Raw genomic sequence first — 22,400 nt, 5'->3', positions numbered from 1 at the left:
TTAGTTAAGGCAGGAGCGGGAAGAGAGAGTGAATGGAATGTTGGTGTGCTGGTATATGATTGGTGGAGAGCATGGTGTGAGTGAGGTTTAAATAGAGGTGAGTCAATTAAAGAGAGACAGTTGTGGTTTAGAGCTAAAGAATTCAGGGACAATCTGTTGTTTTGGGTGCCCTGCCCTCTTTTAAATCTGGTCACTCTAGTATAGCACCTGCAACTAACTGTTGTGATGACGAGGAAATTTCACCAGGTTCCCCATATATACAAATTACACCTGCTGAAATTCCCTTTTCTATGCAACTGTTAAAGATACAGGAGCCCTGTCCTCCTTTTCATATGGTCACCCTAATTAAATGTTATGATTTGATTCTCTCTCAGGAAAAACATTCTCAATTAACTGACATTTAAATTCCAGAAAGGTAGATGTGATTGTATCATGCTTGCAGAAGGAGCCTTCTGATGTTTGTCCAAAGTAGCTGTGTTTAGCACTGCAGGTATTGTTTCCTTATTTGAGCCTTTCTATTCCATTAATTAGACATGGAATCCCTCAAGATCTGTGTTATTACAACAATTGTTTTCTGTCTCAGATGTCTTTCATTTTGGGAGTTCCTTAATGCCCATTTCCCTGATTAAAGGAGATTCAATAATGCCCTGGCCTAATGTAGGGTGACCATATGAAAAGGAGGACAGGGCTCCTGTAGCTTTAACAGTTATAGAGAAAAAGGATTTTCAGCAGGTGTCATTTGTAGGCAGACAGCATCTGGGGGAATTCCTTTTTCATAACAATACTTAAAGGTGCAGGTGCCCTCCTCTCTTTTGTATCTGGTCAAGAGGGCAGGACTCCTGCAGCTTTAACTCTTATGATGAAGACAAAATTTCACCAGCTGCTACATGCATTCAAATGACACTTGCTGAAATTCCTTTTTCTATTCAACTTTAAAGATACAGGAGCCCTGTCCTCCTTTTCATATGGTCACTGTACCTAATGCCATTTCCCCCCAGTGAGAATCATATAGCTACAGCTGCTAAAACATATAACTACAGCTGCTAAAGCATGGATCCTTGGTGTATGATACATATGAAAATTTATCTAGGTCATGGGAGATAACTCAGCATTTAACTTCGAAATTAGAGAAGCTCCTTTAGAAATATACATAGAGTAAGGGAGTACTGCTAATTACTTAATTATGTGTTTCTCCTCGCCCCATATCAATAGATCTCTTTTTATTGATACAATCAATAAAATCAATTCAAACAATTATAGACAATCCAGGATAACATAATATATAGTGAGCATATAAATTCAGCAATGGCAAATCAGAACTGAGGGAAGGATCAAGATGATTTTTTTTAAAAAATATAAAAATTAGTTGTAATTGTTTGTTGTGATTTTATTATTTTTATTTTACTTGTAAGATTTGTATCCTGAAAGCTGGCATATAAATAAATGTAATAAATATATAAATAAAGTTCTACAAAACTCTTTATTGTTTTTTGCTGCAAAATACATAGAAATGATATATAATCTATGAACAGCCTAGGAAGAGAACCCATGATTTATTATTGGGTTGTAAACTGTGGATTGTTCATAGTTAACCCATAATTAAACCATAGTGCAGAGTTTGCATGTAACAACAACCCAAGATTCAAGGAAAACAATTCAATTACAAGTTATATTCAACCCATACTCTGGGATGTTACATGTGAACCAGGTCACTAAATGCCATACGTTTATACAATTAACTAGGGATGTTTATGGATTCCTCCTCTGCCAAATTCTACCATATTTGACTTAATAGCCACCATAAAGTATTTCCACTTTGTCAGAAGTACGTGAGCAGAACAGTGACAGAATCTGTTGTATTTTCAGAATGCAATATTCAAACATTTCACTTTTGTTTTAAAGTGAGAACTCCCCACCTCACCCTGGTCTGAGTTTTTCTTTTCTTTAAAAGAAAATCTCTCTAGGACAAAATGTTTTTAAAATATTGAAATACTGAGTATCAGCATTTAAAATTTGTGAACTGCCCAAAGAGCTTGTGAACCGCCCAGAGAGCTCCAGCTATTGGGCGGTATAGAAATGTAATTAATAAATAAATAATAAATAAAACAGTGTAGTTGGGGGCAGGGGAAATTTAAAACCATACAGTTCTGTTTTAAATGGCTCTCAGAAGCAGCAGCTTCCATCACTGAGGAGCCCATTTTCCCCCTCTGCAATTGTGTAATAGTGGCAAATTAACATCCCCTTCTTAAAGGATGAACAAACCAGAACTCTCAGGCTACAATTTTATACTCACTTAACTGGGAGGAACTGAAGATGGAGAGAGCTGTATTCAGGATTTTCGAGCTTCCGGGAACTCATGAAACTAGGACAATGTTGTGCACATGTAGTCCATAGAAACTTAGACACAGAATGGACACAAAAGACATCTGACTAAGAGGTCCATGATACCCACGTTTTTCCAGGTATGATTGACGGTTTCCACCTCTGTTTCATTAGCATGTCAAGCGCTGGTCACTTTCACGTGCCTTCCTGGTATCACCATTGTATCCGTGAAATCTCTTTTCACTTGTTCGCTGTTCCACTATTGCACCTGCCCCACCTCATCCCCTTCTCCTCCCCCCTCGAGTTCATTGGTTCTTGTGGTTGATGGACATTGTGATGGGCACCTTCTCCCACTCTGGTTTTGTTGTCTAGCATTTTAGCGATTTAGTGTCTCATCGGCTGGGTGACGTTTCTGTCTTTAGAGGTGAGATGATGCTCCCTTCTGCACACCCTCTCTGCCTCCCCCTTCCCAGTTGAGCAGTTCTGTGGACTGGAGGAGAACCACCCCCACCCTCTTTCATCAGCAAGACTGCCCTTCAATGCACACAGCCCCAAGAAAGGGACATTCTGTGACATAGCACGAGGACAGTAATACATGGGGAAGGAAGGGCGTTTTTATCCCACATGGAGAAAAAAATACCGTACTTTCTCCACCCCAGAAAAACATGGAAAATGGAGGGGAAAAGGTGAGATGACTGCAGGACAGGGACAATGTTATGAGACATTGTTTACTGCAAAATGGTAAACAAAACAGGACAAAAGTGTGATAAATCACTGGTGTGATGGAGCTATAGGACCAGCCTTCTGCCATAAAACAATACCATAATCCTTATTCAACATAAGATGCCATTTTAGACGCCAGGTGAAGACCTTTTTATTCTCCCAGCATTTTAACAGTCTATAAATAAATTTTAACTTGTTGTTTTAAATTTGTAATTTTGCATTGCTGCTGTTTTTATCTGGTTGAGCTTTTATATTGTATTTTATATTATGGTTTTATACTGTTGTTTTATACTTTCAGTGTTTTTAATTTTTGTGAACTGCCCAGAGAGCTCCGGCTATTGGGCGGTATAGAAATGTAATAAATAAATAAATAAAATAAGACTCCTGAAACTAATCCAAAGTGTTCCATAATCATAGCAGGCATACTCCAAAAACTGCCTGTAATGTAAATAGCTCAAGCCACATTTTAGTTTCAGAGGATGTATTTGCAAATTTAGCTCCATGCAAATGTAGCTTTGATTCATTATTTGATATGTTTTATATGTTTATAGTACATTTAAAATAGTTCAGATTTCATTATATGTATTTTCTGAGCATAGTTTCATCTGATATGTATGCAGAGTTTGCACATCTGCATTATCCAGTTTTCTCCCCTGGTCAGTCTAGTTACCATGACAAAGCAGCTACCTATCTTCAAATTTCAATAAAGTCAACTTAAAGGTGTTCTTTCTTTTTGTAGAAGCTATGCGATCAACAATTTTTCAACTGCCCCATCTGCTGGAAGTAACATGCAACTATGTTTCCCTGGTCACTATGACAATTCTGATCTGTAATTGGCTGGAGGTATTGCAAACAAAGGGTTTAAGATACATATTTTAATAGTTTTTAGTTGTAATGAAGATATCGATATGTAGCTGATGAGAAGTACGTGGTACAGCATTATAAACAAAACAAATGACCATCAATAGTGCATCCAGTTTATAAATTTATATCTATATCCATATATCAACACAGGCATTTTGGACAGTCTTTGGAGGAATGGGGCAGTAGTATTCAATAGGGCCTTCCTGTATGTGGCCAGCCCTTCCGGTCCTGGTCAGCAGGCAGCCCCTACCACTTGTGACGGCACTGAAGCTCTTCTGGGTACTTCCCACTCATATTGGGTCTTGTCCTTGGAAGTGCTACATCACCACCACAAGCAGTAGGGGGCCACTTGTGGACTGGGACCAGCAGTGCTGGCTGCATGCAGAAGAGCCCTATTAGATACTGCCCATGGCTTTAAGGGCTGTCATGATGAGCGCCTGCAATTCAAATTTTACAACTACACCAATGATTAGGACTGCTCTCAGCCATGAAGGTCCCTGGATGACTGTGGACCAGTTCCCACCTCTCAGCCTAACCTACCACATAGGATTTCTGTAAGGATAGAAGGTGGTAGTGGTAGTGGTGGTGGGGACATGCTACTTTGAGCTCCCTGGAATACAGGTGGGATAGAAATATAGTAAGTAAATAAATAAGCATGCACATGAGTGAACCCTCTGAAAACTCCATTAATAAAAGTTTTGTGGAAACAAAAGAGAGAGAATAGCTGACATGTCCCTTTTGCAATAGAAGTGAGTTGATTTCTTTTTAAAACAATAAGAACTAAAATTCAATAGTTGTTGGTTATTGACTCAGCCTGATTGATGTTCTTCTGCAGAAACACATTACTATCGGTTTTAAAGAGCTTTAGTTAGTGAGCAGTAGCCAAAGCTGATTTATCTCCTATCTCTAGAGGTTAATGTTTCACAGACTAGTGTGGGTTCCTGTTTGCTAACCAAAACTATTGAAGTTAGTTGCATATTGTAAATAGTATCACAACAGTTGTAGCAAAAACTTCCACGTGCTTGTTACATGCTTTCTGGCTGCTTGCCAATCTCTATCTTTAATGTGACATCTTAAGAGGAAGCATCTGAGGCACATAGTCTTTAAGGATGAGATCCTATGCACATATACTGGGGAATGTTCAACTCAGATTTCATTTTACAGATCTTGGATGCAGTCCCTCATGTGCCAAACCCAGCTGTGGTATTTTGTAGCTGCCATCCTAAACCATATTTTATGGCTGACATCCTTACTTGGAAGTACATTTCCCCTAAATCTTGCTTCCATGCTAATGTGTTTAGTGTGTAAATTAAAATAAAATATTTAAACTCTTGTAAGTAATTTATATCCTATGATTTTGGATAGTTGCTGCCCAGTTTCAAATTTGCCATTCTTGGGAACGTGCTGGAATGGGTACTGGCCTCATAACTCCAAAGAGCTTCTCTATATTAAGGGAAACCCCTTGTTTACCTACCACTGTTGTGCTTCCTGTTTCTTTGGCAGGATTGATATGAATTGGATTACACGGGATGAGAGGGGCAACAAGACAAAAGGTGTTGCTGCTGTTTTCCAGGGCTCCTTTAAATGGCAGGCACAGTTGAACTGAGGGAGCCCCTCCCTCCCTCGATGGCATGTGTGCAAAGGAGGGGGGAGTTCTTTCTTTCCTGCAATTAATAATCCATATTTTGATCCTGCATTTTTTAAAACAAGAGGGATAATTAGAAACTATCAACATATTTCAATCTGGTGTGAAGACAATTTTGGAAGATGAATTACATTAAAAAGAAGTTATTAATCCCTTCATTTCTAAGCATACAGTTACCAGCTTTTATCCTGCCTTTTCCACATTTTATCCTTCTTTTAAAAGCCTAGTGTGCAGTAAAAAACACTGTGGGCACACTAGTCAACCAGGTGTTAATAGTCAACTCCACAGTTGACTATTTAGGGGGTACTCCACAGATGACACAATAATAATCAGCCGTGAGTTGACTATTAACTAACTGTGCATTCACTAGCCCATCCCGCACCCAGGAGGTGAGCTATGAGGTGGAACTCAGAATAAATGGGTTGGGAAAAGGGTCTTAAAGACCCACTTCCCAGAAGAATCTACCTTCGTGCTGAGGTGTGGGAACACCCACAAGTGTTGCTCACTGGGGCACCTCTTTCCTCACCTGCCCCACCCCTTCCTACCTCCTGAGTAGGCATGCCTAGGTTTCCTGACCAGAACTATGTAGGCTTCCTGTTGCCATGCCAACACTGACCACAAACTTCTCCAAAATTTAATTGAAATACTTTATCTTCACTTACATTGTTTAATATGATCTTAGGGGAAAGCATAGTGTGTTGTTTATGTTTAACTCTAATTGCGCAGTTTCAGACTGCAGTACTATTGTATTTGTGCACACCCACCCACCCACAAATACTGCAGGGGTAAGGAGAACATAGGGGTGGGGCAGGAGATTTCACCGGCACAGTAGTGATATAGGTGAAGAGATACATGAGCTGAAATAGCGCTACAACGCACAGACGTGAAAATGCCCAGCACTAGACTTGCTAAGGAAATGGAGGAGGAAACCATGGACTCAAAGTGGGGGGAGGAAGTAGGTGTGATGGAGCGCTTAGAGTTCAAAAAAAGGAGATAAAACAGCCTTTGTGGGAAAATCTTATATGTGATATATGCACTCCCTTCCACCAATTTGCCTTTGTGTTTCTTATCCCTCAGTCTTCTTATATCTTGGGACATCCTCCTATTCAGTTTGTTAGACTTCTAACATGTACCACCTCTATCTCTGTTCTAGGTCTGGTATGGGGTTTAGTCTCAGCTAAACTAATAAGTTTCCCTTCTATCGTAGAAACTGGACCACAAAAAGACTATTGTGGACAACAGTGAAGGCAGGTGGCTCTGATGTCAGTGGGGCAGGCTCGTTATTGGGCACTCATGGATTTTGGGGGTCCCTCTCATGCCATCGACTGCCTCCTGCATGTCTCCCATCCCTTCTGGCTTTCTTCACACAACAAAAAAACACCCCAGTAAGTCCAACTTCTTTTTTGAAACGCAAGTTGCCGCCATCTCTTGCTGTGTACAGGAGAAGCAGCACAATCAAAACAGCCCACTGTTTTGGTCAGGAGCACATTGTTTACTTCCTATTTCCTCTCCCTTGAGAATGAGGAAGTAATGAGGGACAAACACATGGGTGGAGAAGTGATGGTAAGGAAACACGATCCCCCCCCCCTTGTGATGACGCTCTGAGTGGAGTGCTCACTGCTAAGTGTTCAAGAGTCAGCCACTACTTTCCATTCTCTCTCCTGGCCACTGGTTTTCTTTCCCCACTCTCCTTTCCAACAGTGAATCAACATTCTATATCCACTGAACATGCTCATTCATCACTAGGCTGTTTTGGAATCTTCCCCTTGACGGTTTTCCCCCTATAGTTTCTCTATACTTCTGGAAACCTCAGGGTTTTCCCAAGTCTGTATTGTGTGTATGGCACCCATATAAGTGTGCATAGGACAGCAATATAAGGTTGAGTATTCAATAAATGTCCATCTTTTTAAAAAAATCCCTGGGTGCCTACTCTAATGAAATGTGCTGTGCATGCCTACACACACGTCTAAAAATATCCATCACATTGACCAGGTTTGCGCAACATGAGAATAGTTAATAAGCTAAGTGGCAAGTTAACCTCCCCCATATGTCCTGGTTGCATGCCGATTTCCCTATTTGTCCTTGTTGGATGTGGGTCCAAGCCAAGGTGTGTTGATTTCTACAGATGTATACATTAGTCTGCAAAAGTTTCCCCTTTCATTGATGCATAGGATGCAGGTTTCAAGAGAGGATAAATACGAACAACAAGTTTACCGTTAGCTTATCCATTTCTGTGCAGAGAACCCTCGAGTTAACTTTTCAAAGCCGCAATCTCACACTTAATTTCGAGTAAGTTCTAAGGAACACAGCGGGTCTTTCCTGAATAGACGTGTACAGGGCTGCACCGTAAGTCTGCGATCTTACGCACTCACACGAGAGATAGCCACTGAAAGCATTATGGGGTGACTTAAGCTATCTCTGAAGAAACTTACATAGGACACAGCAGGACGGGCTTCTAGAGTAAGAATAACGCATTTAGGACCGCAAGATGTTATCGAAGATACCAGAAGTGTAATGCCTCTGCTTTTCCCTTGCTGCCCACTTCCTGTTAGATCCCCAGACCCCGTTTTGCGGTGTAACTGCCACAGACATGAGGTCCCCCTTCCTCGTACAAGCCCGGTGTTGCTGCATCAGCAACTCGTCTCAAAGCTAGGAGTGGGAACCCCCCCCCTCCTCCTCCCCACCCCCCAACTATCCTAGTGTCTTATGGCGGCTGTTTAAGGTCTGGGAGGGGGCGCCCTCTTCTCTCCCCCCTTTCTTTTCCGTTCATTTCCTGCAGGGGTCGCTACTGCCTCACTTTGGCATCGGCGGCGGGGTCTTTCGGAGAAGAGCAGCAACCAGAGACTAGTTGGCGCCATTTTGAAGCCGACGAGAAAGGAGGGGACCGCGGCGAGCTGCGGAAGGGGAGGGAGGGGGGTTGGCGGCGATTGGTTGCGGCGGCGAGCGACGGCGGCGGCTGCCTTAGCCTAGCGCGGCGGGCCAGGGAGAAGCGGACGGGCTCGCTGTGTCTTGTCGGATCCGCTCACGAGAGTAGCAGCAGCAGCAGCAGCAGCAGCAGCAGCAGGGGCTGCAGCCGGCCGGCCAGGGGAAGGTAAGAGAAAGGAGCCCTCTTTCTGTCTGAGCGAGGAGAAGCGGGCAAGAAGCCCATTTCGCGCCGTCGCCGCCGCCTCCTCGGTTGTTCAGGCAGGCGGACAACGGAGAAGACACCGAGCCCAGGAGCTTCCCCACCTCCTCATTTCTCCCTTACGCCGCCGCCATCCCTCCCTTCCTTTGCCTCAGCCGTTCTCTGCATGTTGAACTTGCCGCCCTTTCCTCAGTGGTGTGGTTGTGGGTATGTATTTATGTGTGGGGTGGTGGAGGATAGAGAGGGAGTGGGGGTGACCTTGCCTAAAGCGTCTTTCCTCATATCTATCCTCCCCACCAGCAATGAATTGCAACCCTGCTTGACTCCCCTTTTCAACCCTCGGTCTCCTAAAGCGAGGGAGGAGGAGGAGGAGGAGGAGGAGGAGGAGCACCTAGCAAAGGCTTCCCTCCAATGTAGCGCTACTGTGGACGGGCTTCCTTCTTTCCACCCGCCTGCCCTACCCGCCCCTGGAGCCGCTTTTTTCTTCCAAGACTTGAATGGTTCAGAAACCCCCTGGAGCCTTCTTGCCTTTCCGAGTTGGCCTAGTCTCCGCACCCCACACCCCTCGCAGAGGCACCCTGACCCAGCTCAGTCCCTTCCCGCTGCCTGGGGCCTGCTGGCGATGAGGGTGGAAGGGGGAAAGGGACTCCAGGCTCAGTCCACCCCCTCTCTCTCACCCTCCCTCCCGTTTTATACTCTCTTAACTTGCCAGGCACTGGAGGCGGTTCTCTCCACTCGCGGAGGAAATGGAGGGGGGGGGGGAGAGCTGAGTGCTGATTGCCTCCAACATAACAGACCCACATCGTTTTGGTTTTAGTGTGGCCACTGGTCTTGCTTTCCTTAAATATTAAAATAAGGCCTCCTGCAGGGTTTGTTGTTTTTGCATTTTTCGTCAGAGCAAGAAGCATTTATTGTGAAGTGTTGCTTTCAGATGGGCTGTATCTTGAACGAGAGTTTCTCTGATCCAAAGATTCCAGGTATGGAATTTCACCCTGTATGTACGTAAGGTACTTCTTTCTCCCAGCCCCTTTAATTTGTTGGTGGAGAAAAGCATATTGGGGTTTTCAAAGCCCCTCCTCCCAAATAACATCACTAGTACTGCTCCTGCAGGGTTGTGTCTAATGTAAATCACATTTGTGAAGGATTTAGGCTTATAATTGTTTTCTACAGGGAACTATAACTGTGGTGTGAAGTATATCACACACTCATGTTTCTCACTAACTTGGATTTAATATACGTTTATGAAAGAGTCTGTTTTTTTCTTTGTGTTTAATTCCTTTTGCTAATTTGTGAAACAATAGGTGGGTAGTTGTGTTTACTGTTGCATTATGTAGGATAACATTACACCCACCCACCCAGGTGACTGTAAACAGGGTACACTGAATGCAGGGGGTGGGATTCTGGGGTTAGGTCCCAGCTCTTCCTTCCATGTGTAGATTGTGTCTTGTGCAGAGCTTATGAGCTTGCATGCTGTACATGCATAGGCTCTGTACATGTGATCTCGGACCTGCATTTTGTACACATGCTTTGTGTTCAAGGCACAATCTACACATGGAGATCAGGGGTGGAGCTTACTGCAGCAATCCCACTTCCCCTCCATGTGTTCAGTATACTTTTTTGAATGGGGTTAATGTATTTAGGCCACAATCCTATGCATTTTTAGACAGAAAAAAAGCCCTACAACTTACAGCATTCTCCAACTAGCTATGCTGGCTGGAGACTGCTGGGAGTAGTAGGATTTTTTTCTGTCTAAACATGCATAGGATTGCACCTTTTAAGTATTGTTCATAGACTGCTGTAAAATTTGTGACTTCTGGGGAAATGGCACGCCTAAGTGTTTAAATGAAGATAAGATTTCAGAAGTACAGCACCTTTTAATTATCTTATGAACATTGCCAAAATGTTTTGAATTCTTCAAATTGTATAGGAACTTACATATAGTAGGCTTGTAAATAGCTAACAGACTGGTCATATCTGGTAACTTGTAATTGGCCCTGTTCAAATAATATGCTAAGCCATTGTTAGGCTTCTTATCCTTTTGCAGTAAATGGTTAATGAGTGTGTTTAAACCCTGGTTATGTAGCCACCATGTTTAGGAATGGTTCACACAATATGCTAAGTCATAATTCATATGACACACTAAGGCATAATGTTTAGTTCAAAATGCTTAACCATCATGGCTTAGTGTGTAGTCTGAACAGGGTCGTAGTTTTCTGTGGTCAGATGGATACCCACGCTTTGGTTGTATTTCTTCCTCAACTCTGCCTAGTGTGGGTAAATATGTGTAGGTAAATATGTTAATAACAAGGGTTGTTGCGTTTGCCCGGCAAGGAAAATATAACATGATACAACAGTTTGCATATTCTTTTTCTACCCTGTGTTCAGTCTTAAAGCTGCCACTATGGAGTATATGAGTGGAGCTTTCTCTTTCCCCTCTCAGTGTCCGGGGGTGGGGGGTGGGTGGGTTTGGTGATGTTGCCTGATTGTGGGATGCTATTCCTAGGAAGGTTCACATGACCCCTACTGTATCTTTCTGGGGGCAAGTGAAACCCTCTTTATTCTCCCAGGCCTTTTATTTCTTGATGAAACTGATTTCTGCTGCTTTTATCTACTGTTTTTACAGTTGGTAATTTTTATATTGCTTTTTATTGATTGTATTTTGTTCTTATGTCTTTGTAAACCTTTCTTGATTCTTTTTTGAAGGGTGATAAAATCCCTTCAATAAACAAACATCTTTAACTTAAATTAGGGAGAGACCAAAATAACCTGTCCTCCCCCCTGAAGTGGAGGGAACCAGAGGAAAATAATGTTGTAATAGGGGATGACTATCTCTAAATTTATTTACAAGGTTGAACCTATAGTGAAATCCATACATATTGTTTACAAAAATGGAATTCATATTATACTAAAGTTGTACTAAAGAAGACTAAGCAGATTATACAGAATCAAATGCTGGGATCTTTTTCAAAGGGTACCTTTCCCTGTTAGTGCCAATTAAGAATGGAATCATGCCTGCATTTTTATTCTTTGAGATGAAGAATATACAAATTTCTTACGTCGATAATAGTTGTTAAAACTTTGTTTACATTTGTAACAGTCACAGTTGTAGCAGTATCTGAATACTCTAAAACCTACAAGTGAAAAACGCTGCATGTAGAAAATGAATATTTTTGTCCCATATTGAGAAGTGTGTTGTGTTAAATTTAAGGTATGATGAGATTCCATATTTAAGATACAGTAGCTGTTGGTTTATTGTTGGATTAATTTTGGGTTAACCCCTAAAGAAGCCAGAGTTGTTGGGTTTGCACATCACAAAATAACCAAGGAATGGGCTATTCCTGGTTTGATAATTGAAAGTGGAAGTGGAGAGCGGACAGAGGGTATGCACTTGCTCAGTCCTGTGTGCCTTGCCAATTCTTAGGTATAGCCAGTCACAGTAATTGGCCATGATGTGCGAAACAAGTCAATAAGATGACATTCTAGTTTTTCTGAAATTCTTAAGCATATGATCAAAGGTATTTTCTGAAAAGGCTATTCATATTTTGCTATCTAGAGTACTGAACTATCTCTTACTGTTCTCATATGTTTTCATTGTGCTCTTTGTAGGCTGCTGTTTGCTTGTAGAATTTTGTTTTGTCTTCCATTGTCTGGCATGTCTTATATTCTCCAGGTACAACCTTGTGCTTCATTGTGATATTCTTACAAAAGAATATATAATATAGTTCACACACACATATCATAATCTAAATATACAAAAAAGAGAAAATGAAGAATGGAGTGTTGAACTGTTGACAAATGCATTGGAATGAAGCACTTTTCAGAATACTTTCCTATTTATTCCATTGACAAAGATCTTCCAGGCTCCTATTGGAGGTGGACAAGTGAGTATTCCTTGCTGTGTTTGCTGGGACCTCACTATTTTTCTGATGATGATAAATGAATTCTTGTAATGGCTTATAACTCCGTGTCTCCCAAAGTAGGAAGTAGAAGTTCCATGCAGTGACACAGATGGATTTGTGATGGGTAACTTGATTGTATGAGATGACCTTCCTGTCTGGTCTGAAGGTTGTGGGTATCATGATGTGGCTAGACCGGCTGTTCGAGATGGTTGAGGAAGAGCCAATGGTGGTAGATTCAGGGCAGATAAAAGGAAGTATTTCACACAGTACATAGTTAAACTATGAAATTCCCTACTACAAGACATACTGATAGCCACCAATTTGGATGGGTTTAAAAGGAGGTTAGACAAATTCATGGAGGATAAGGCTATCAGTGGCTACTAGTACTGATGGCTGTATGCTACCTCCAGTATCAGAAGCTGTACGCCTATTTGCAACAGTTGCTGCTGAACATGGGTGGGAGGGTGCTCTTGCACTCATGTCCTGCTTGTGGGTTTCCCATGGGCACCTGTGTGGCCACTGTGTGAACAGAATGGTGGACTAGATGGACCCTTAGTGTGATCCAGCATGGCTCTTTGTAGAGTCTTATGGTAGTGCAAGGCTTGCACTACACTGTAAGTAGTATTGATGCACAAATTTAGTTGGCAGGTCTGGGATGTCCAGATTCTCCAAGCAGTTTTGGAAAAGTTGTTTGTTTCATATGCAGGAAAGACATCTGTTCCACCTGGTGAAACAGACAAAGTTGCAAATTCTCAATGAATGGATGAAAAGGTGTTGTCAGAAGGAAGGATTTAGGTTGATTAAGCAGTGAGAAATTGTTGGGGGTGGGCAGGGGAAGAACCACATATCCAAATAAACAGTAATATAATTAGCTTCCTTGTGCTTTTTTTTTTTTAAAGTCCTAAAGCAACTTTTAACCAGACTTGTGGGGAAACTGATCAGAGTGAGGAATGTCCAGTTTTGGAGGAAAATCCATGCTTTACTGCCCCTGCACTAGTGAAAGAGACTGCTAGTGCAACAGGAACTAGTGATTCCTAAAATATCAGAAATGAGCAACAGCACTAGTTTCTGCAACAGGTCGGGTCAGTGGAGCTCATAAAGGAACCTGTTGTGTTCTGGAAATGAGTATTTCCAGTCAATTCCGGGGTTATTTCAGGAACTGCTAGTTCTGTTGCACTAGTGGTCCTTTCTGCTGGTGCACAGTGAAAGTTTAGGATACTGCCCTTTAGTTCCTCTAAACACTGATTTATAGAAGTTGGAATCAGTTCCTGCAAACTGTGAGCAAGCCTGAAAGACTAAAGACAACACTGATACTACAATTCAGTATAGGTCTCCTCAGAAATAAGCCCCATTGAGTTCAATGGGATTTACTCCCTGGTAAATGTGTATAGGATTGTAGCCTAAAAATGACAGACAGAATATTTTTTAAAAAGAATACAAGTGTCTGTATTCTAATGCTTAAAGAAAGCCTTTATGGTTGAGCTGTAGCTTGTGAAACTAAAATTATAAACATGGTGAGAATATCCCAAGTTGTTAGACAGTTATTGTCATCGGCACCAGTGAATTCAATATTAGAGCCCTCAGATGCCTGCTGTGATGAGTTTGCAAGACACTATGAAGAAAAAATCAGTTACCTTCACAATGATTTGAATGGCACTATTGATTTAGTGTCTGTTGAGGTGTCCAGTGCATCATCTTATCCTGTGTTGTGAGATTAGTTTCTGGAGCCTGAGGTTGTGGAGAATACACTTGCATTTGTATGATCCACTGCATGCTCTCTCGACGCTTGTTCTTCATAGCTTCTTTGAGCTAGCCTTGGAGGACTGGCCCGATGGATCAGGGGAGTGATGATTCCATCACTATAGAATCGTAGTGGACTGGCCGATGAGACCACATCATGGCAGTCTTTTTCCAGCTTCATTGGCTGCCAGTCCAGGTCCGGGCCCTACATTAGGTTCGCTTGCCACCTACATTATATTCTTTTAGACGCCAGGTGAAGACCTTTTGATTTTCTCAGTATATTAACAGTCTATAAATTAATTTTAACTTGGTGTTTTAAATTTGTATTTTTGCATTGCTGCTGTTTTTATCTGGTTGAGCTTTTATATTGTATTTTATATTATGATTTTATACTGCTGTTTTATACCTGAATTGTCTTAATTTTGTAAACCGCCCAAAGAGTTTCGGCTATTGGGCGGCATAGAAATGCAATAAATAAATAAATAAATGGGTAATCTCTACTGCCTTAAAGAAGGCAGTGGTGCAGCCATTCCTGAAAAAAGCTTCCTTTATTTATTTATTTATTGCATTTGTATACTGCCCCATAGAGCCTCGTGTGGCGCAGAGTGGTAAGCAGCAGTTACTGCAGCCAAAACTCTCTCCACGGCCTGAGTTTGATCCCAGCGGAAGCTGGTTCTCAGGCAGCAGGCTCAGGTTGACTCAACCTTCCAGCCTTCTGAGGTCAGTAAAATGAGTACCCAGCTAGCTGGGGGAAAGGTAACCACGACTGGGGAAGGCAATGGCAAACCACCCCGCTTCAAAGTCTGCCAAGAAAACGTCAGCGAAAGCAGGCATCCCTCTAGGAGTTAGTAATGACTCAAGTGCTTTGCATGAGAGGTTCCTTTCCTTTTTTATACTGCCCCATAGCTGAAGCTCTCTGGGCAGTTCACATAAGATAAAAACACTTAAAAATAGTATACAAAGATTAAAAACCAAAAGAACATGCAAAATGCACATACATTTAAAACCACTATAAAACTTTGACAATCTGTGAGTAAAAAAACCAGACCCAGGCTCATAACATTGGGAGAAGAGAAAAGTCTTGACTTGGTGCTGAAAAGATGACAATGCTGGCACCAGGTGGGCCTCATCAGGGAAATTGTTCCACAGTTGAGGGGCGACCACAGAGAAGGCCCTCTCTCTTGTTGCCACCCTCCGAGCTTCCCTTGGTGTAGGCACCAGGAAGAGAACCTTAGACATTGAATGTAGTGTTCGGGTAGGTTCATGTCGGGAAAGGCGTTCCATCAGGTATTGTGGTCCCAAGCCATGTAAGGCCTTATAGGTTAAAACCAGCACCTTGAATTGGGCTCGGAAACATACAGGCAGCCAATGCAAGCGAGCTAGAGTGGGTCTTATATGCTCGAACCTTCTGCTCCCAGTTATCAATCTGGCTGCTGCATTTTGATCCAGAAATCTATGCCAACTATTGCCCAGTCATAATTCCTAGGTAAAGTGCTCGAGATAGTGGTGGTGTCTCAGCTGCAGGAGCTCTTAGATGTTACTAGTTATCTGAATCCGTTCCAGTCTGTGTTCAGGAGGGTTTGGGGACAAAATTGGCCTAGGACACCCTGATGAATGACCAACTGTGGGAGAGGGACAGGGAGAGTACAACACTGTTACTTCTTGATCTCTCAGTGGCTTTTGATATTGCTGTCCACAGTATCCTCCTGGATATTCTCTGTGAGTTGGGGCACTGTTTTACAGTGGCTTAGCTCTTACTTGCAGGGTGGGTTCCATAGAATGAAGTGTTGCCCAAATGAGGAAAATAAAAAGAGGAACAAATTGCTAAAGGTAAAACATGAATACACTGGAAACAAGAAATTTGCCAAAGAGGCTATAGGACTACTAGATGTCAGAAATATGAAAGGTACTGAAGGAAGGAAGGGAAATTTCAGTGAAGCTAAACTAGTTCTTTGCATCAGTGCTTAGTTGCAAAAGCTAAACTAGTTCTTTGCATCAGTGCTTAGTTGCAAGGATCTTTGAGAGATATCCACACTTGAACCATTGTTTTTGGAAAGTGAATTTTTCATAACTGGGTCAGCTATCAACAAGAGAAGATAAAGTTTTAGAACTAATTGAGAAATTAAAAAGAAACTAGTCATCAGGGTCAGATGGTGTTTATGTTACAGAACTTAAAGGAGCTCAAAGATCAAATCTAATGATCTTTTAATTAAAGCATGTCTGTGAATGATACAAAACTATTCAGAATTGTGCAATCCCGAGCAGACAGTGAAGAGCTCCAAAAGGTTTTCTGGGTTGGTTGGACAACAAAATGGCAGATGAGATTGAATGTAAGCATGCCAAGTGATGCATACTGGGATAGTATTTCACATATGCTGGTGCTTCTTTTGAGAAGAGAGAGAGAGTAATTGTATGCATTATTGGTATAACTATATGTGGAAGAACATGCATATCTCTGGCTACCCCATTTCAAAAATGTTATTGGGAAACTGAAACGTACAGCAAATGGCAACTAAAACAACTGGTAGTGGAGCACCTAACCTACAAAGAGAGGCTAAAGGAAAAAAGGAGAGGCCTTCGTATTTTAGGGGGAAAGATGAATAACATTGTAGGTTTTCAAAATTCTCCAGGGATGGAGAGAATTGAAATAAATTTATTTCATAATACTAGAATTTTGTATCACTAATGTATTTAGTAGGTCTGAGATAGATAAAAGATACCTAAATAAAATATGAAATATACTCCCCAAAATGTGGCAATGGTCACTAATTTACGGTGGCCTTTCAAATACAACAGCCTTTTCAATCATGAGTTAATCAAAGGGTTATAGCCTAGTCCAGTCTTCCAATCCTGGTGCCTTTCAGGTATTTTGGACTTCAACTCTTATCAGCTCTAGTCAGCATGGCCAGTGGTCAGTAATATTGAGAGTTGTAGTCCAAAACACCAGGAAGGGGACACGTTTGGGGAAGGCTGGCCTAGTTAATAAAGGAAAGGTCTGTTGATGGCCGTCTTCACACAGAATGATCAGGTTTCTGATGAATCCTGGCTTACCTTGAATAAACTACATGCTGGTATACTCAATCTGCCCATTTCCACCTCTTTTCTCCCCCCTGCTAGTATGACCACTAAACAAAGTGGTTATTTATTGCAGCCTTCCCGAGGATGTCGTTGCTGGATCCAACATATCTGAAGCCTGCCAAATTGGGAACTCCTGTGCTAAACAAACCCATCCCGCTATGTTTAGCAGTTGAATTAGCAGTAACGAGCTAAATGGGAGTGAATGGGCTTCATGTACAACACACAGTTCATTTGGAAAATACTGGCTTATTGTTCCATGTGAATGCAGCCAATGACTGTTGGCCATGATTGTTAAATGGATGCTCCCAACTTTGGAAGTTGTAACCTTGTAGTATCAGATGCTGTGATTTAAAACTGTGAGATGGTCATTTTTGTAAACCGCCCAGAGAGCTTTGGCTATGGGGTGGTATATAAATGTAATAAATAAATAACCATTACGTTATGTTGTAATATTCATATCCCTTGTCCATTAACTTGAACCACAGGCTGCTAAAATGTTGTCCAGTTTTGACTGATGGGGCTCAGCTCAAGAATATGTGAAATAATGGATAGTCTCTGAGCATTAGTAAAGGTTAGGTGTACATGCATTGTGGCTGGGCCTGGAATTGCGTGACAGCTAAGGATAGTGTGTCTCCTCTGAATGAATGCTTAGAGGCGGTAATGGTCTGGATGAGGGAAAACAAACTGAAGCTGAATCCGGACAAGACGGAGGTGCTTGCTGTCAAAGGCCGCAACCTGGGTTTGGAGGTGTGTCAACCAGTTCTGGATGGGGTTACACTCCCCCCAAAAGACTGTGTTTGCAGCTTGGGGATGCTTCTGGATCCATCGCTCCAAATGACATCCCATATAGATGCGACGGCCAGGAGTGCCTGCTATCAACTTCGGCTGAAACACCAGCTGCTCCCCTTCCTAGAGTCGGAAGACCTAAGGACGGTAGTGCATGTGCTGGTAACTTTGAGGCTTGACTTCTGCAATGCGCTCTACATAGGGCTACCTTTGTGCCTAGTCTGGAAACTTCAGCCAGGTTGGTCACCGGTACACCTAGGGGTGACCGCATTACACCAGTTTTAAAATCTCTTCACTTGCTGCCAATTAGTTTCCTGGCAAACTATAAAGTGTTGGTTATCACCTTTAAAGCCCTACATGGTTTAGGTCCAGGCTACCTGCAGGATCGCCTTCTCCAGTACAATCCACCCCACACACTCAGGTCCTCTGGGAAGAATCTACTTGAGTCAGCCAAAATTAGGCTGACAGGTATTACCCAGAGGACTTTTTCTTCTGCTGCTCCCAGACTGCGGAATGGCCTGCCGGAAGAGACTGGTCAACTTAACAGTCTGTTAGCATTTAAGAAAACGATTAAGACTGATCTCTTCCGGCAGGCCTATCCAGTGTAATTTTAGGATGTTTTAAAAATGATTTTAGGATGTTTTAACAATATATATAATGTTTTAATTCAGTTTTATATATTTTATATTTACTGTTGTTACCTGCCTTGATCAGAATGGAGAGGCGGGTAAGAAATAATTTATTATTATTATTATTATTATTATTATTATTATTATTATTATTGGAGACAAAATGTGTGATCGCCAAGACTCTGCCCTTAGTTCCATTGGGTTGTGGGGCTTACTTCCAGGTGAAGGTGTGAAGGATTGCAGCTGTAGCCCCAGACATTACACTGTGCCTCTACGGGAGGCAGGGATAATTGTAGCTCTTATTCTGTGGAACTAGTAGAGGGAGCAGGGCTTTTTCATCTTGGTCCTGTCTTAGCTAGGTGCACTTAAGCATTCACCATCAAAATAAACCATCCTAATATTTGGAACAGAAGCTTGTTTTGGTGTCGTACTGCCTAGGTGCTCTGAATGCCTTGGATGCCTGCTGTGAAAATGGCCAAGCCCAACTCTCCTTAGAGCTGGAGAGGGGACTGGGGATCTTTGTCATTGTTATGATGAGCCCTCTGAAGCTTAGTGCAACTGTGGGAATTATCCTGCTTGCTCCCAACTTCAAGCTAGAGAAAAAAAAAACTGTGGTTCCTCTCATCACCCTACCTAGGGGGTGATGAAACACTTGCTATGGAGAAGGTGACAAAGGCAAAAAAGGTGGATGCCTGTTTGACTGTGCCCATTAAAGAGCCTTTTAGCCATAAGCAATCTTCCATAGCTCTTAAATAAACACGCTAAAGCAGTTCCAGCTTATTTTGTCTTAAGGCAGCTGCAGCTTTTACAACAAATGCAAAGTGCTTATTAGATTTCACTTCACACTTTCCCTATGACAGCCTCAGGGCATGAAAACTTTCAGCAGAAGGGAAAAAAGGAATTCCTTCAAAAATTCAGACCATGCTCACAGTGCACAACTAATTGCCTATGAGTGATTGGCTGCGTTCAGACAACACAATAGTCAACGGTGGGGTAATAATCAACTTGACAATTATTTATCTAGGGGGTACTCCCCACACAACATGATAATAATAACTGGTGTGGATTAGGATCAATGTTGAGTTGACTATTAGTCCACGCTCAGTTGACTCACTCATCCCCTGCCCTCTCTCCCCCCTTCAGTCCTCCCACTAGTGTCCCATCAGCCATTGCTGCTGAAAACGTGTCCTGCCGGCTGGACTAGAGTGGCAGCTGGTGCTTGGACTGCTCTTGCTTAGCGACTCTGTGGCTGACGAAATAACCAGTGGTGGCCGAGGAAATAACCAACAGTGCCCTCCACACAACATGATAACCAACGGTGCTTCAAATAGCTAATGTTGCACAGTGTTGGTTGTTTCAGCCAAATAACCAATCATTGGTTAAAAACCTCCTGCCACACAACACGGTGGGTTAAATAACCACCCATTATCTATTTAAGCCACCGCTGGTTACCCAGTCGTTATTTTAAATTACTTAGTCTTGAACTGCACACACACACAAACACACTGAAACGAACAGCAGAATTCTGCAAAGTAGAGGCTTCTGGTATGATCATTCTAGCTTGGGAGTTCAATCAGCATTGAACTGAGCTGGTCCAATGTATTAAAATATATGTTTTGAAGGGGTAGACTCATCCTGGGGTAAGTGCTGCATATCAGGAGCTCTGATTCATCAGCTGTTCAGATATGGGCAAGTTCTACTCTTGATGCATGTGCAAGGGGTTGCATTATGAATAATCTAATAGCCTTTAAGGATGAGGTGCACAACCCTTTTGGCTCCAAGGGGTGCATGTGATACTGTTGGATGCATGTGCATACATATTAGGGGTGTGCACGGACCCCCCCGCTCCGCTTCTCTTCCACATCCACGATTTGCGGATCGGGCTGCTTCGCTCCGCCCCCGCTCCACTCCGGATCCGGATCGGAGCTCCGTTTCCCCCCCCCATAGGCTTGCATTAAGCTAAAAAAGTGTACAACTTTTTTTCTGTTAAAGTTAGAAACCTCAAGTTTGGCACCATGACACCTCATGGATGTATAAACACGCACGCCAAGACTCAAGGCAATCCCATCATCCCCTGATTTTGGGGGAATTTATGAAAACCGGACACCCCATTCGCACCCCTTTCGATAGCTCCGTCAATTTGCACGTTAGAAACCTCAAACTTGCCACCATGACAGCTTATCCAGGGATACACATGCACGCCAAGACTCAAGGCAGTCCCATCATCCCCTGATTTTTGGGGAATTTATGAAAATCAGGCACCCCATTCACACCCCTTTCGATAGCTCCGTCAATTTGCACATTAGAAACCTAAAACTGAATATGTTTGCAGATGACACGTTGCTGACTATTAAAAATCCAATAGAAAAGATGGGGAGAATTAAACAGCAACTGAGAGAATTTGAGGATGTTACTGGGTTAAGAATAAATTGGTCCAAATCAGAAATGATATTGTTTAACTATACTAAAAAGGAAGAGAAGGATTGGGAAGGAAAGGGAAGAGAAATGAGAGTTAGGAATCAGATTAGATATTTGGGAATAAAAATTACGCAGAAGTTAGAGAGTTTAGAGAAAGAGAATTTAAATGTGTTAAAAAAAGAGACGTTAGCAAAATTGGAAAAAATATAAAAGATTAAACTTATCCTGGTTTGGAAGAATAGCATTAATAAAAATGAAGATTTTAGCAAAGATTAATTTTGTGTTTAGGATGCTACCAATAAAAAATTCAGAATTAGAGATAAAAAGTTGGCAAAGTATCATAAATAATTTTTGTAATGGTGATAAGAAAGCGAGGGTAAATAAAAGTAAATGGTATTTAAGTCAAAAAAAGGGAGGATTGGGTCTCCCAAATATTAAACTATATTATGTAGCTAACAGATTAAGACACATTGTGGAGGCAATTACAGGAATAGGAGAATTAGATTGGATGGAGGATAAAACCACAAGTAATATAGAGATTAATCTGGAGAATGTATTTTTTAGGGAAGGGAAAAATAAATGGGTAGAAAGTATAGATAACCCGCTTTTGAGGTCTCACTGGGAAATTTGGAGTAAACATAAAGGGGAGCTGCTTCCAAGCAGCTCCCCTTTGTCACCGGTAATAATGTTAAAGAATTTCCTGGAGGAATTAAAGAGTAGATTAAGTAAAGTTTTAATAGAAAAAAATGAAATTAAGGGAATGGTTAAGAGGAATGAATACAAGAGAGGATATGGAAGAGGTTTTTAAAGATAAAAAATTAACTTGGTTAAATTATTGGCAATTAGAACAGTGGACTAAAAAGTGGGTAAGAGATAACGGAGATTGTAGAGAATTGACGAAGTTTGAGGAATTGATAGTTAAGAAAGAAAATGATAGGGAGAAAAGAACAGTGTTAAAAGGGTTGATGAGTGAAATATATAGAATATTGGTGGAGAAAGGGTTGATGGATAATTCAGGCAAAATGGTTTGGGAGACAGATTTGAATGTACAAATAGGACAACAGGGCTGGGAGGGATTATGGAAACAAAGAGCGTTGAGAAATATGTCAGTAAGAATAAAAGAGAATTATTTTAAAATTATATGGAGGTCCGGTTAGATTGAATAAGATAAA

The 22,400-nt window shown here is 41.8% G+C and overlaps 1 protein-coding gene across 2 annotated transcripts in view; it reads left to right on the top strand.

The window, feature by feature from the left end:
* Nucleotides 1-8,507: 8,507 nt before the first annotated feature.
* Nucleotides 8,508-22,400, top strand: part of PDS5B (PDS5 cohesin associated factor B) — a 90,730-nt gene continuing 76,837 nt past the window's right edge. For both annotated transcript variants that reach the window (XM_063126973.1, XM_063126971.1), the window contains exon 1: nt 8,508-8,645. The gene's annotated coding sequence lies outside the window, so the exon portion shown is untranslated. The remainder of the gene's footprint in view (nt 8,646-22,400) is intronic.

Source organism: Elgaria multicarinata, chromosome 5 (genome assembly GCF_023053635.1).
Source record: "Elgaria multicarinata webbii isolate HBS135686 ecotype San Diego chromosome 5, rElgMul1.1.pri, whole genome shotgun sequence".
NCBI lineage: Eukaryota > Metazoa > Chordata > Lepidosauria > Squamata > Anguidae > Elgaria > Elgaria multicarinata.
The sequence above is the reverse complement of the archived record's forward strand: the minus strand, read 5'-3'. Positions and strand labels throughout refer to the sequence as shown.